Source organism: Corvus cornix, chromosome 14, assembly GCF_000738735.6.
Source record: "Corvus cornix cornix isolate S_Up_H32 chromosome 14, ASM73873v5, whole genome shotgun sequence".
In the NCBI taxonomy this organism is placed as follows: domain Eukaryota; kingdom Metazoa; phylum Chordata; class Aves; order Passeriformes; family Corvidae; genus Corvus; species Corvus cornix.
The window spans coordinates 3,968,868-3,984,220 of NC_046344.1; the positions used below are offsets into that span (position 1 = coordinate 3,968,868).

General features: G+C 46.8%; 1 protein-coding gene across 3 annotated transcripts in view; it reads right to left on the minus strand.

Moving 5' to 3' along the window:
* Positions 1–8,742: 8,742 nt before the first annotated feature.
* LOC104684826 overlaps positions 8,743–15,353 on the minus strand; it is a 28,394-nt gene continuing 21,783 nt past the window's right edge. For 2 of the 3 annotated variants that reach the window (XR_002043843.3, XR_002043840.3), the window contains 2 exons: positions 14,908–15,135; positions 8,743–8,801 (listed from right to left, as the gene is read on the minus strand). The gene's annotated coding sequence lies outside the window, so the exon portion shown is untranslated. Of the gene's footprint in view, positions 8,802–13,001; positions 14,752–14,907; positions 15,136–15,353 lie in introns of those variants that run through there. The other variant, XR_005603148.1, reaches the window with a different exon arrangement.

Here is a 15,353-nt window from a genome sequence, read left to right on the forward strand (position 1 = left end):
ACCAGTTGATAAACAAACAAACATGTCCCATAGGCTTGAGAAAACGCCCTCTCCGTTTTGAAATCTGCTCAATCACATTTTTGTATCATGCCTGACAGGTGAGAGAATACAACCTATTAACTGAGAAAACAATGTTAAGCACAGTATACAATAGTGAACAAAGGTTTAATTCAACTGCAAGGCCTGCCTGGTTTATAATAAAATAATACAGCCTCATTACAACAAAACAGAAACAAGTGAAAACACAATTGTTCAGAGTCTCTAAGCCTCAAATGATTCTAAACTTGCCCACCTCCAGGGTTTATAAACTGCCAGTTTCCAAGCTCTGGAGAGTTTAGCAAAGTCTCTCTGAGGGATGCTTGCACCTCACAGATGAAATCAGAGAGAAACCTTAGAAACTCATAGGCAGAGAAGATGTGGGAGATAAATATGATTCATGGAGATCTCACTAATATGCTAAGGCACTAATCAGCCTTGTGGACAGTCCATTATACCTGGATCAGCATATTCCTGAGAATATCACATTAACTGAAAACAAACAAATCACCAGCCATGGGCATCTCAGCTCTCCTTCCTTTGCCCTCGATGCTCTCTCAGATTCTTCCTTCAGGAGATCAAGTGATAAATTTCAAGTGTAAAAATATTTTGTTACTGCGACTCAACGACAAAGAAAAAAAGCTGAGCAGCTTTTCACCAGAACATGCTTATTCTGCAAAGCCATGGGGTTTGTTAGAGAACCAAGTGTGCTGAACATTTCAATGAAAATTTAGCAGAATCCTTCATGCAGGTGAAGTCCAAGTGTATGTTTCAAATTAAGCAATTGTTTTCCTCTTTCTTGGTGCATAAGGACACTAATGCACAGGCCATTATTTATTTCACAGATCTCTTCCAAGATCGTGGTATTACAGGAAGTATTAAAGTTTGCTCCTTTCATAGTCAATTTTTAAATTTTGGCTTTTCACTCCAATATTGAAACTTCCTACAGAAAGTCTGAGCTTTTCCTACTTTGGAGCCTAAATTCACGTTGGGAATGGCATTACAGCCATGGAGCTGCAGCCTCTGTAAGCAGCTCCTGATCCAAGAAGCACCCAAGAGCCAACCCTCTGAAACCACAACTGATTGGGGCAGGCAATTTACAGCCTCTTTAACTTCCTTTCCACAAAATTTCTCTTCAGTCTAAATTAAGACAATTTGACTCCTTTGGGTGCTCCCCAGTGTCTAGGCAGCTAACGAGCCAGGGTGGAATGAGGTGTCCTTTGGGTGGAGGCTCCCATCAGCTCTTGGAGGATGGAGGAGCTTCTCTACCCCCAGAGCACCTCTATCTCATGTGGTTTTGTTCAGAGAGTGTTTTACTTGCAGCGTGGCTGCAGCCAGAAGAAGATTCTGCAGGTTTACAGCTCTCACCATAGGCAAAGAATGTATATACATGAAATTATCTGACATGTGAACCTTATATTATCTGACATGTTTTCTGCTGCCCAGTGGAGGCTGTCAGCTGTTTGGTGGGGCACACACTAAGATGAACATGTCAGAGCAGGAAGCAATTAATAATAACATCTGATTACTCAGAGCAACTCTTCCCAAACTCCTCTTTGGCTCGTAATAACAAAGCTCTCTGTGCTCTTCCATCTTCCACCACTCTTGGATACCCAAGTTAACAGCTGCTATTTTTCAGAGGTTTTCCAAAGCCTAACAGAAGATGAGAAGTCTTCAGTGGTCACCACTTGGCTTTGGTTCAGTTCACGGGCACACAGAAGACATGCAGAGAGATTCAGATGGGCGTTCAGGAGCAGCACACCTGGGAAAGGCAGCAAGGCCATGCCTTTCCTGCAAGGGCAGCTGGGGAGCTCCTGAAAAAGCCAACGTGACTAATGCTGCTGTTTCCCAATGCAAGATACCCCCATCTCCAACCCCACATGCTCTGTAGTGCAGCCCCATCTTCTGCCATCCCTCCCATCCCTTGCTCAGGTGGGGACATTGCACATGTTTGTCTTTATTTTTAAAGTTACCACCCTTTTTTTTGTTATTAAATTTTTTCAAAATGGAAAAAAAAATATATCTCCCCCTTCCCTGTCCCTCCCTGCCATGTTCCCAAGGTGCCAGCTAATCTCCGATGCCCAGCTTGTACACAGCCACCTCTAATTGCTCCTGCATTTTCATCTGGTGTAAGTTCAGCCATCGCTACAGCTGCCCCTCCTCCCTCCGGGAATTCACACCTTCATTATCACTCTTTACTGCAGAGCCGTCCGCAGGCTCCCGGCTCCGAACAGCAGCTCCGATAAAAAATAGAGCAGCTTTTCAGTGGTTTCAATTTTAATTACCAGCATCAAGGCAGCTCGCATTCTCACCAGGCTGTTTCGCACTAATTAAAGTGAGGAGGAGTTTATGGAAGGGACACCAACTCCACTTCACTCCCTCATCTATTATTTACAGACAGTAATACAAATAATTTCCAATTTAAACAGTCTGAGCTGGCCAGCAAAGAGGAGGGAGAGGTGGGGAGAACGCTAAGCAAGGAGAAACTCAAATAAAGAGCAGAAACTAAGAGAAGGGAATGGAAAATCGACTCCCAGTGCCCTCTAGTGGGATGATTTCCTGAGGGGTCGCAAGGTTGGAGGTGTGAACATGCCCAGGAGGCCCAGTGAGGTGGCAGACGTGGGTTTCTCCTTGCCCGGCCTCACCAGTGACCTTCAAGATGTGACGAAGCAGCGGCAAAAGATCATTTTGGATGAGGGTCCAGTTTGCTCCAGCTCTGCAGCAGTGCAGGGGGCTTAGTCCCACAGAATTGCTGTTCATCACTGGTGGTGCTTCATCTCTCCCACGGGCATGGCAAGGTGCTCTTGGAAATGGGCTCTGAAAATCCAGCCCGGGTGGGCTCTGAGCTGGCAGACACCCCATTGTTGGGTGCCCAGTCCAACCTGAAAGCACTGGTTCTGATGAGGTGTGAACAAAGGATGAAGTTGGGCTGTAGATCATGAATGGGATTTTATGAGAGCCGTGGGAAAATCCCTTTTTATAGAGGGTGGGCTGCCCACACGGATGATCAGCTCCATCTGCCAGCAGATAGGGTTCTCTGAAGCCAGGATTGTTTTCCTGCTTTCTTCCTGGGTGGGAAATGTTCTCCATCCCTCAGACTGGCTCCGTTCAGCCTCTCACAGTGCAGCGTGTGTCAAGCCTGGAAGTTTTATGGATTTGGAGGACGAGCCCTGAGGATGGGCCAGCGCAGAGGCAGGTGGTTCCATACCCATGAAAACACTGTCTGTAAACAGGGAATGGGGAAGACCCCACAGCACAGTAAATTTTACCATGTCAAAGAATGACAAATGCAATAGTGTCTCATCCATGTTGCTTTGTCCTGGTCAGCGTGGATGAGGGAGCTGGTACCAGGGAACTTGGGTTATAGCTCTGGTCTCTACAGGGCCCTGAAACCATGTCATCTGTGGGTCACATTCCGATTTCATTTAACCAGTGCTGATCAGGAATAACTCCAATAAGAACAGCGTTACCCTGGATTTACACCAGGCTAAGGCAGATAAGCCTGCAGATCAGCGACTGAAAGAGAAGAAGTTTCAACATAAATGATGTTACTACAGAAAAGTACCTTGATTGAAGCACAAGTGTTGAATGTTAATCACTGTAGGCTTGATCCAGCATCTGTGTGAGTCAAAAGCAATATCCCATTTACTGCAGCATCTCAGGATTAGATCAACAGCAGGTAGAAACTCGGAGACCAAATCATCTCTTTCTCTTGTACCGCTTCTAGAGTGTGTGAAGTGCCTGGGACTTCAGTAAAGGCACTCCTGATTTATGCCAGGGTGCAAAAAAGGATCAGGCCTTAACTTCTGCTTCTTGGGCGCTTCCAGGGAATAATGATGGCATTTGGAGCAATTTTACTTGAGATCATCAATTTAGACCTGGGCCAGGCTGGGTGCCAGAAAAAGTTGTTACCAAAGGCCAGCTTCTGAAATGAGTGGGGCTCTGAAGTATGATAAAATATTCCACTGGTCCAAGAAGAGCAGATATTTCACAGATCCTCCTAACAAAAACAGTTTAGAGACTAGAGCTCAAGGTACACTGCTGTCTCCCCTTTGGTAAACACAAGACTTGGGGCAGATGCTTGACTTTTGTTAGAAATGTGTGAGCTCAGCCCTGGTGAAGTCTCCCTCTCCTTCTAGGGCTGGTACTGAGGAGACCATAGTTACAGACAGGGGATTTTCCCAGGACGAGCATGGAATCAATTTCCCCAAACTTTGCAATTCCTTTGTGCTAGGAGGGGTCGGGTTGGTGATCATTCCTGGGGCCCAGGGTCAGTCTCCATGTGTTTTTTGCTCCACATCAGACTGTGCCTGTCCAAAGAGAGGGGAACAGGCTTGCTCACATGCCACTGACTGGTCAGACCCAAGGCAATGCTCACTCCACACAGGCTGGCAGAGCCCAGCTCAGCTCTAGCACCTGCCAAATGCAGCTGGAAGCACAAATAATTTCATAACTGCTGGTGTTTGTATGGCTGCGCCCGGGTACTCCTGTGGCCAGGCCTGTACATCTCTGTTACGGGCAACTATTTACACTAAAAAAAAAAAAAAAAATAAAATACAGCGTCATATTTGCTCTCATCTGGATTGATGAGATGGATTTCGTTGTGAAAAACCGGTCATTCATGTCTGCAAATAAACCATTTTGGCCTCAATCAGCTCATCTCCAACAGCATCAGTTAATTGTACTTTGAAATCCCTTTTTTCTCTCCTAAAACGTGTTTTCTGATCATCCTCTCAGAGCAAATATGGCAAAATAACTAACCAGTGTGAGCAGCCACAAAGCCGTAAACATTTTACAGATGTTCAGCCAATGTCCATGAATGCAGACAAAAATTCCAAACTCCAGCCATGTGCAATGAGCCTGGCCCAGCTTGGAGGGCGATGTGCAGCTGAGTAATTGGGTGCACTGTAAATGTGCCTGGTTAGTAAGAAAGGGCTTTTCACCACAGATCACAGGGAGCCCCTTCGTGGAGCTGAAATGCCTTTGCACCAGGTCTCTCGCTCCCAGCCAGAAAGTATCTCTCTCTCTGATGAGAAAAGGGGTTTTTCTAATTTATTGCTTTTATGGGATTGTTCCTCCACAGAGGCACAAATAGCAGCATATCAATAAAGCCAGTCGTTTGAAGTTGGATATTTCCACCTCTGTCACAGCAAAATAATTAAAAAAGGATTCACAAGATCATAAATTGCATGTCACCAAGGACACAGCCTCCTTAACCCTTTAAAAGCCAGGCTGTGCCCACCCACGGCCCATCTTACTCAAGGCATGAAGACACATTTGTTATTTTTAGCATCTCAGTCACAAGGGCTTTCTTGTCTGGAAAGAGATACAGTAAGAACCTGTCTGCACAGGGAATGAACTGGCTGGCTGGTGGGATCCTAGCCCAGCTCTGGTATGCAAATGCACATGCAGGTTTGATTTTCAGCCAGGCAAACCAGGAGCTGTGCTGCAGACCTGCAAGAGCCCAGCTTTTAGTCACATGGAAGTTAAAACACGTTACGGGCACATCAGGCATTGGGGGTAACATTTGCAAACATAGTTGAAGAGTGGCAGCATGAAGAGGGCCTAAAACCATTTGCTCTCAGTTAAAAGCTGCTCTAGCTTCAGCTAGGTAGTAGAAAAGGATGGAGGCCATCTGGGCCAGAAACCCCTGTTGTCCTGCAGATCCCTCTCCAGCACAGGCACAGCCAGAACACATCCTGAATCATTGGAAAAAAATGTGTTCATGCCAAAAAAGAAATGAATGTTATTTTCTAGGTGGGTTGCAACTTAGTTCCCGGTACAACAGCCAGTGCTCCAGCCTAATTTGATTACAGTCGAGGTTAGCACCCATTGTTAAATTCTGCAGGTCACATCCTGCCCTCTTACAAATCCAGAGAACTCTGTGGAAAAGGCTGAGGGTGTAAATCTGCAGGTCTGAGCCCTGATGGCACGTGGGAGCTGCACTCCCCAGAGCGTCAGGGCTCAGAGAGGCAGGAGTGTAACGTGTGCTGTGCTGTGGGCAGAGGAATGGACCAGGGTGGCAAGTGCTTGTTTGTGGGGGGAAGCACAACCCCCAGACAGTGGCAGGTTGTTGGTTTGGTGTTGCTGTCAAAAAGGCCACTCTTGAAGCCTGTGGAGTCTGCGGCGCCAGGAGAAATCCCACTGGAGGTGGATTAGTGGGAAGAACGGAGCTGAGTTAAGCATGGTTTATCACAGGGCAGTGTAATTATATTACACATATCCCATGGCTACATCCACTATCACCAGCATGAGCAGGAGGCATGTCTGTTTGCCTCCTTATGCCCTCCCAATCCAAGAGAAAAATCCCTGGAAAAGAGTGGGTTTTTCCTTTTTTCTTACCCCAGCAAGAGTATGGTGGATATGGTACGGTGTGGGACCTATTTTTCCCAGCCTGAGATTTCTTGTGTAAGCTCCTTAGAGGAAGAAGTAAAGAAAACAGCCATTCTGGTATCTGCTTTTGGTAACACCACCAAAGTTTTCCTGGGAAGAGTGAGATTTGGGACATGTTACTCCATTATCAGAAGCTCAGGCAGAAGAAACACAGGTACAGAGGGTCTAAAGATGGGTTTTTTTCCAAGCAAAGAGTTACTTGCTCTATTACAGTCTCAGAAAGCCAGAGGAGCTCGAAGTCTTTACTCCAAAATAGCTTCAGTTTTTTAATGATCATCAACAAACACAATAAAATGGAAACCTTAAGCCAGGATATCGGGAGGAGGAAAGCAGATGTAGAGCAACAACAGGGCCGGTGGGTGCTTGGTTTTAACTAATACCCTTTCCCAAGCTCACACTTTGCATGGTTGTAAAATCAGGAGCAGACCCCAGCCCTCGGGAGCCCTGCCCTGCCTTCTGGTCCTCTCTCAACTTGACACCAAATTAGGACCCTTCAGTGGCAGAGCCACAAACCAGGCAGACAGGACTAAACGGCCCCTGGATGCAGGATTACCACGGCTTTGCTGGAGGATGGAGCAGCACAGGGAATTGCAGCTCCCTTCCCATCACAGCCAGGCAGAAAGGGCCTGAGGAAGAGGCTGTGCATATGGAGAAGGGCAGCAGCTGAGCCCCATCTGGAGATCCCTGGGGATGTGCCAGAGAGGGGTGGGAAAAGCAGAGGATGAACTGCAGTGTCCAAAGCAGGAGCGATAAATGGATGCATCTCGGGGAAGGAGAAGGTGCCTGGCATGTGGCTTTGGTTAAACAGAAGGACCAGAGGAGACAGAAAAGATGGCTTCTCTTCAGGCTGACACCAAGTGTCTGCAGGAACAGCTATTTTTGCTGACCCTCTCTGGTTCCACCATGGGGCAGCAGTTAGTGAAACCCTGTGGGCTTATTGAGGCATTGGGAATCCTACAGAAACACCAAACCCAATTCCCTCTCCTGTCCTCGTGGCCTCCAGTCTAGCCCCAGGTTGTGAACTGAGGTCCTCAACAGGCCACGAAACAAAGAGATCTGTACTTCCACTGGAAACCTCCATTCAGGAGTCCACAGACTGGAATAAGTTAAAATCACAGTTTTGTTCCTAAATGGTAGGAATAAATTGCTGCCCTTCTAGACAATTTTTTTCTATTATCTATCCAAAATAAAGCATATAGATAAATAATGAGATCTTACAGTACCTATCAGGCCAGCTATAATAAGCATTTGAGCAGGATGAAATACTGTCTTATTAGGAGAGCTGAAGGTGTGAAGTTTGCCACCAGCGCCAAAGTGCAGAGATGCTCTCATGACAACTCTCTCTTAACATTCATTAGCAAACTGATGGCTAATGTAAGAAAACCCTTCATGTTATCACTAATCCATCAGTGGTACCTGTGGGGCTCCCACCACCATAGCACCCGAGTACCTCCAGCATCCCTGCAGCAGATGATTATCCACAGAGAACCCAAATAATTCATACCTGAAGCTCTGAACAAGTGATGAGGAGGTCTGAAGGAGGGGGGGAAATCCTCTTCCATGCTGGGCAAAGAGTCGTGATGACATCTGTTGGTCTGAGGGCCTGGTGACCTTCAAGCTGGATCCCAATCCCACAGGACGTGGTTGTTCCAGGGGAGGGTTAGCTGTACTCATGCTGCAACACCAACAGCCAGCCTGTGTTGGGACAGAGGGGTCTGAGAAAACCTGGGGGGAGATAAGTGAAAACGAAATTAAGAGAATGTGTCTCTTCTTCAGGTTTTTCCTAGTCGTCCTATTTGGTCTTGGGATGAGCTGGGGGTGAGGGTGTTTTGGTCTTGAGATGGGCACTGGTCTCTGCCTCACAGCCCATGGGAACTCCGAAGAGGCCAAAGCAAAAGTGGAGGAGCCACAGCATCAACCCCGTGCACCAGGAGTGGGGCCAGAGGCTGAAACCTTGGCTGTGATTTCAAGAGCTGTGGGCTCCCCAGGTGGGGTTTCTCTGGGCTGCCAGGGACCCTGCTGGGACCCACAGTGATGTCTGCAGCAAACCAGAAAGGTCAGGAGATGGAAAGTGGGATTCAGACAGGGCCAAGCCCTCCAAGCACACCACAAGCACACGTGACACTCTCCCTTTTAATTGAAGAACAGGGAAATGCAGTTGTACTGCAGTGAACATCAACCAGCCCCCTTAAAAAATAACTCCAACCTCTGCCTAACTCACAGAGCACACTTTTCCCCTAATTTCATCTCTGGGACCCAAGGGAGGCAGCACAGGGTTCCCAAGGGAGCCCAGAGCAAAGCTCCCCTCACTTGCCTTGCCCCAGGAGAAGTCAGTGGAAGATCCTTTTCTGTCTCCAACCCTTTGAACTATGCTGCAGAGTAGAGACAAAGGAAAAGAGAAGGGAGAAATTAATTCCAGGCAGTTGAGTGTGTTCCCTGCTCTAGCTTAGTTTGGAGTAGGTACACATAATAATAACATTTTAATAATAATTTAATTTATAACACGCCCCCCTGCCAAGGCACTCAAGGCACTACACAAACAATTAAAATATGATTATAATAAATAAACAGCAATAATTAAAACATCATAAACCAGACAATATTAGAGGCAAACCAAATGCTAAAAAGCAAAACAAAGCAGCATCTTTGGAGGAAGGAGATCCTTGCACAATTCATCTTCCAAATCTCCTGTTGATGTTAGATTGAAATTCTCCTGTGAAGCTGTTTCTGCATCTGCAAAGATTTTGGCAGTGTCACTGTCATTAAAAAAATGGATTTTATACTACCATAAATTAACTAGAGTTTTTCAAGGCTGTAATAATGCAACATTCACTTCCATTTGAATAAATTCAGAACTCAATTTGCTCAGGAAACTCAGTTTATGGCGCCAAATTTGTGTTGACTGCCCTGAGTTTGGGAAAAACACACACTCATACAGCTCGTGGTTCGTACAACGTGCCTCATTACAGAAACCAGAACATATTAAAGATTTAAAACCAAACCCCAAAACTGAATGGCAGACCAGCCTTCCCCTGGCTGTCAGCTCCTCAGAGCCAATGGGATCAGCTTGTCCCAGTTTACACAACTGGAACCAAAAGACCTAAACTAACAAAAGAAGCAATCTCCCTCCAAAACAAATGAGATTCCAACTTGTGCCAGGCGAGAGCCGTGCACTGAACTCTAATGATTAAAGGAGACAGGCTCTGTCAAGGCAGAGGTGGAACTGAAACACAGCCAGTCGGTCCCTCCTCTGAAAAACCTGGCACCAGCCCTCAGACAATTACATCCAGGATCCGTTCACTCGAGTGCCTCAGCTGATCTCAGTGGTTGTGGCAGCGCATGAAGGGAAAATCCTTCTCGCAAACCCAAACCACACAGGGATTTCTCCATACTAGGGGAAAAAAAAAAAACCAAACAAAACAAAACGCGTTAGGAAGATGAAGCTGGAGGTTTTCATCCAGCACAGAGAACCAGGAGGATGTTTTTTATCTTGTTCCTCTGAGGTTTTGTTCTCGTGTGTTTTACTTTGAGCTTCAGATCCAAGAATCTTAAAAATCAAGGGGACGGCAAATGACACCACGTGGTTCTTGCACACAAAGCCATCTTTGGGTCTGGGCTCATTCAAAAAGAGCCTTCAAAAGGGTTCATGAACCTTAGCGCATGATGCCACAACTTGGGAGTTTTCAAGGCAGGTAGGATGCCTGCAGTGGAGGAACTGCTACAGATTTTGGGCACAGAGCAAGTCCTTTCATTTGTTTCGATAATCTCTTATCAGGACCCTCTAGAAAATGAAGTGAACCACAGATTCCTGCATTGCCACCTCCAGGAATGGCCCTGAACTTTGCTGCAAGACTGTGCTGGGAAGGGAGCTCTTTGTATCTGCAGGGAAAAAGGAGCTTTCGAGGAGGGGCCCACATTACCAGGGTTGGGGGTTGATTGTTTCTTACCTCTGTTGAATGCAACCTCCTCCCCTTGCAGATCTCATGTGTGCATTAAGGCTCTACTGCCTTTCATAGAAATGATCCTTCCTGGGTGCTCACCTCTTGAAAAGGAATTTCCAAGGGCAAGAGAGCCTCATCACAAGCTATTGTTCTGGCATCTCCCTGTATCTGGGCAGCAAGGACCATTCATCAATCAGTATTCCCATAGTTTACCCAAATCCTTCACCCTGCATAGAAGTTGTTGAGCAAATTCCAAATTTCCACTCTGTGGAGGTAACTGGAAATTTGTAGCTCTGGAGCTGCTCAATGGATGTGGTTGGTCCACCTTCTTCTCCAGTAGACAACAGCATTTGGACTCCAACTACACATGAATAGTTTCTATTTTTCATGGAGATGGAGCACACTGAAATGTAGAGCAGCTCATCCAAATCCTCTGCTCTTCCTCATGCTGGGCCACATTTGAGCTAAAAGATTCAGATTCTGAGATGAAGCACAGAAAATTTGCATTCTGTTTTCTTTATCACTATCCTACAAGTATCCTGTGTGACCTTGAACAGGTGAATCAGACACAAACTCTCAAAAATGTCAGATGTCTCTGTCTTTGGGATTCAAAGAGAGCCAAGCATCTCATGCACAGAAGGGTGTGGATTAGAGCTCTGTGCCTCAGTTTCCCTATGTGCTTTGCTGCCTTCCAGGACAGATTGGACATCAACATGTCAGTGGTTTTTCTCTTCAGCTTCCTCATTCTCTCAGTCATCAGTATTTTTAGCTCAGATTTGGTCAATCGTGAGATGATGATTCTGCCCATGTCAGCATTTCACCACAGGAAAAGAACCTGGCTGGAGATTCTCCCTGGATTTACACACAGGGTCTTCTTTCCAGATGTCACTCAGGGCTCTGATTCATTTGGAAAGACCTCCCAGATCCTCCAAGATTGGGGTAGCTCCAGCACAGGGGTTTGGGAGTCATTGGAAACGGCTTCAGGAGAGAACTCACTGACACTTGAGAGCAGAAATGAGAAGACAGAGGTGGCAGAATTTATTTTATGACAAATCCTAAAAGGAAATTATGCAAAGTAATAAAATAAAGAAGAATTATAAATGAGGACAAGAAATGGGTGAAATATAGAATAAATTATGGGAAAGCAGGAAGGTATGGGGGAAGAATTGAAGGCAGAAGTGCTGAGTTAAAGAATAATTATTAGAAACTGATGGATAGACTGAAGGGAAGAGGGCATTTGGGTTGGGGATTGGTACAAAAGGAAGCTGCACATTTTTGTGCACGGTGGCATTAGCAAAGCATCTCCCTGTTAGATGTGCCTTGGGGATGCAAGGGGCGACAGTCACTATTCATTATTTGGGTGCAAACCCATAAATCTGGGGACAAGGTTGCTCCTGCTTTGACCTGCAGTCAAAATAAACCAAACGTCAGGAATAAAAGGACTGGGTGGTCGCTGCTCAGGTGGTGTTGCATCCTGCAGGAGCTGCCGGCATAGCCACGGCCATCCTCCCTCCTGGCAGCAGTGCCTTGTTCCCGTCTCACCAGCCTCTCCCAGCCCCGCAGCACCTCCTGGGGACTGGGTCTGGAAGGGAGATGCTCCCCACAAAACCCCCAGCAGAGGTTCCCCAGTGAGAGCAGGAGGGGGACAGGGGCGAGCCGAGCTGCCGCTGGGTTTGTCTGGGGAATCCTTTGGAGAGTTGTGAGCCCCAGGTGCGGGGAGGGGGCGAGGGAAGCCCCTGCTCTGGCCAGGGACTCTCTCTGGGTGCAGCCGATGGCAGGAGGAGCTGGTCCCAGCCCCACGGCCCCAGCTGTCACTCTGAGCGATGAATTACATGCTATAAGAAGGTGTTGACAGGAGCAGCTGGACATCAGGGAGTGATGAAAAGGGAACAAAATTCATTCCGAGTTCAGACAGACTGGCTCGTTAGGGGCACCGGCGGCAGAGGCCACAGAAGCACTGCTCCATCTCCTGGACATCCACTGAACCGGCTCCCGAAGAAGCCGAGAGCCCCGCAGCCCCTTCCCGGTGCGGGCGCAGCCTCCCGCACCCATCCCGTGTCGCTCCAGAGGAGACACCGGAGTTCCCCCCTGTCCCCCTCCTCGGCCAGCCCGGGCTGAGGTGTCCCCAAGCACAGCACAGGATTCAATCTGGATGTCTTCAAAAGGAATCAAATCAAAGACTTTTTGTCCCTCTTGTTTGAGGCTGTAATTTGTATAAACTGTATGAAGAGGGATGGGGGAGGCGGGACGGGAACATTTGGCATCGAAACAATTATCTCCATTTTAATGCAAACTAAACGACATGCTGAAGGGGAATTGTTTCGTACATATGTACAGCAAGTGAACATTAAACCACACGGCTAATAATTAACTGGCTCGACATTACCCTTGCTGTGCGAAATGCGAGGGTGTCCCCTTACATTTAATGTACGGAGAAGTTTGAGGACACGGAGGTCCCGTATGGGATTATTCTTAAAGCTGTGAAAATAACAAAGAGGTTTGTTTTTTGGTTTTTTTTTTTTTCTAAGCCAGGCTACTTCTTGGCATTGAGAGAAGTTGGCAGAGAGAGAAAAAAGTGTCAGTGCTTCTCCCACCCCTTTCCTCCCCCTCTCCCTCCCTTCCTCCGACTCTCCTCCCGTTCCTGACTTCCACTTCTTTCTGCCGCTGGAGAAAAAGAATAGCAAATTCAGAGAAAATTTCATTGACGTTATTCAAAGAGTTTTTCATGGATTATTTACACAAGTGCTGTTCAAACAGCCTTTGTCTGAACATCCCTTGAAATCTGCACCCAATCCTTTCAGATTCAAAGCAATAGCTCAGGGGAGACAAAGGGGAGCGGCTGACATGGGTTTCCTCTGCAAGTGAATGAGAGGTCTGGCTAAACACAGAGGGCTTTGGGATCACAAGCTTCCTTTCAGCCTGGAAAATAAACACTGATCTGAGGCCGGGCAGCTGTACCTCCGAGCAGCCTGCCCCATCCACTGCCACGGAACGAGTGGGGCACACACCTGGCTGCCCACCCCTGGGGCATGGCACCTCTGTCCTTCACCCTCTCCTGCCCTGCTGCAGTGCTGCTGCTGCCCAAACCACGTGTGCCAGCCCTGGGGACCCCCCACTGCACGATGGGAACAGGGAGACCCAGCACCCTGAGCCACCCCAAACCCAGCCCTCTGGCCAAGGGACACATGGAATCCCCCACTGGCCTCCTGGCTGAGATGGTGTCAGAATTAAATGTGCTCCTGCAAAAGCCATGAGTATAAACAAATAGACTCCCTAAGCAGGGAGAGGAAAGAGGGATGGTGGAGGGAAAAAGAGGCAAAGCCACTATAGAAATATTACAAGGGCACCCATGTTCAACACCGACTCACAGCCCTCTCTCCATCCCAAAGCTTCTGCACAGCACTCCCTTCCCCTCTGGCAGAGGAACAGCGCTCCCCTCCCTCTGACCTGGGAAACCAGGCACCACAGGCTCATGAAACTCTTGAAATGCCCATAACAGAGTCAATTAAAATCAAGGGAGTAAGTGAAATATGTAAGAAAGGCCAAGTTCTGCCTTAAATTACACCCATAGCAATGGCCAGCTGTGAGGCGGGGAAGGCAGCACAGCCCCTGCCATGTCTGCCCGTCCTCTCTTCACAGCAAACACAGCGTTAGCTACCTCCTCTTCAAGCCTTCACTACTTTGGGTTGTCACCTCCTTCAGATTAAGACATTAACCCATCCTACACACATAGTTTGATCAGTCCCTCCAAGTGCTCTCTACACTCTTTGCTTACATAAAATTTTTATTTCCTGCACCCTTCTCCCCAGCTCCTGTTTGCCTGTTTCAGCTTTCTTAGCTCACCCACTGGCCCAGTACCAAAGGCCAAGTTACTCTAATCAAAAGAATCAACTTTTCTGCTTTGTTTGAGACATTGTAAAAGACTTGCCCCAAGTAAATACTTTTGGGTTTCAGTGGGAGGTTCTCATCTGCTGGAATTGGCCCCTGTCATCCTCCTACTGCCTGTCGAAATTAATTCTTTTCCTTCTCCACCTGTTTCTCCTTTCTTTCAGATATTCTCCTTCCTCCCTTCTGGCTTTCCCATGACCACCATAAACCCAATCTTTTCCTTCCCTGACTTATCCTCTTCCTTTCTCATCTTCATCTCTATTCTGGATGTCTCCACAGAAGTATGTGAACAGAAACACGAAACTGGAGTGCAAGTTCTGATTACAACAGTCCCATTTCCAGGTGCCCCAGAGGTCTCAGGGTTCGTCTCAGCTCCGCCACTGGAGGCAGCAGAAGTTGGTGGAAGAAACCCTGTTTAGAGAGTAATGAACTTCGCTGGTTCACGGAGTCCTGGTACAGGCACGCAGAGATGCTCTCCAGACCACCACCACCACTAGTAACAATAATAATAATAATAATAACAATAATAATAATAGTAATTTCTTCATGCAAGTCTAGATATAGCTATCCATAAAAAAGCTGAACCTCCTTTTGAACTCTGTTCAGCTTTCAGCATCACGCCCTCACGGGGCAGAGATTTCCATCCTACCTGGGTGTTCATGAAGACGTGATCATCTTTTATTTTTCAGCAGCTCTGAACTGTTCTGGCTTTCCAGTTTTGTTCATCACTAGGAGACAGAGGAAGGAGAGCCCCTGCAAGGCTGTTTTATCCCTTTGAGTCCCACACAATCCTTGAGTCTTGTCGAATTACCACTTTTAACTTTCCCAGAATTATGCTGCTTGCGAGTCACCTTTAGTGCTGAAGAAGTAGCCTCTCCTAGCAAGAAGATTAAAATCCTATTACTTGTTATTCATGTGTTATTTAATGATATTTTTTACATTATGTATTTATTTATTTTTAAGTTACTTGCTTTGAATCTCGAGTTGGTGTTTGTAATACTAAGTCTAGTTTCTAGTTTGTTTTTCTAATGGGAATAGAATAAAAATATAATAAAATCTTTTAGTGGTTATTTTTATATTTATTAAAGGAATGAC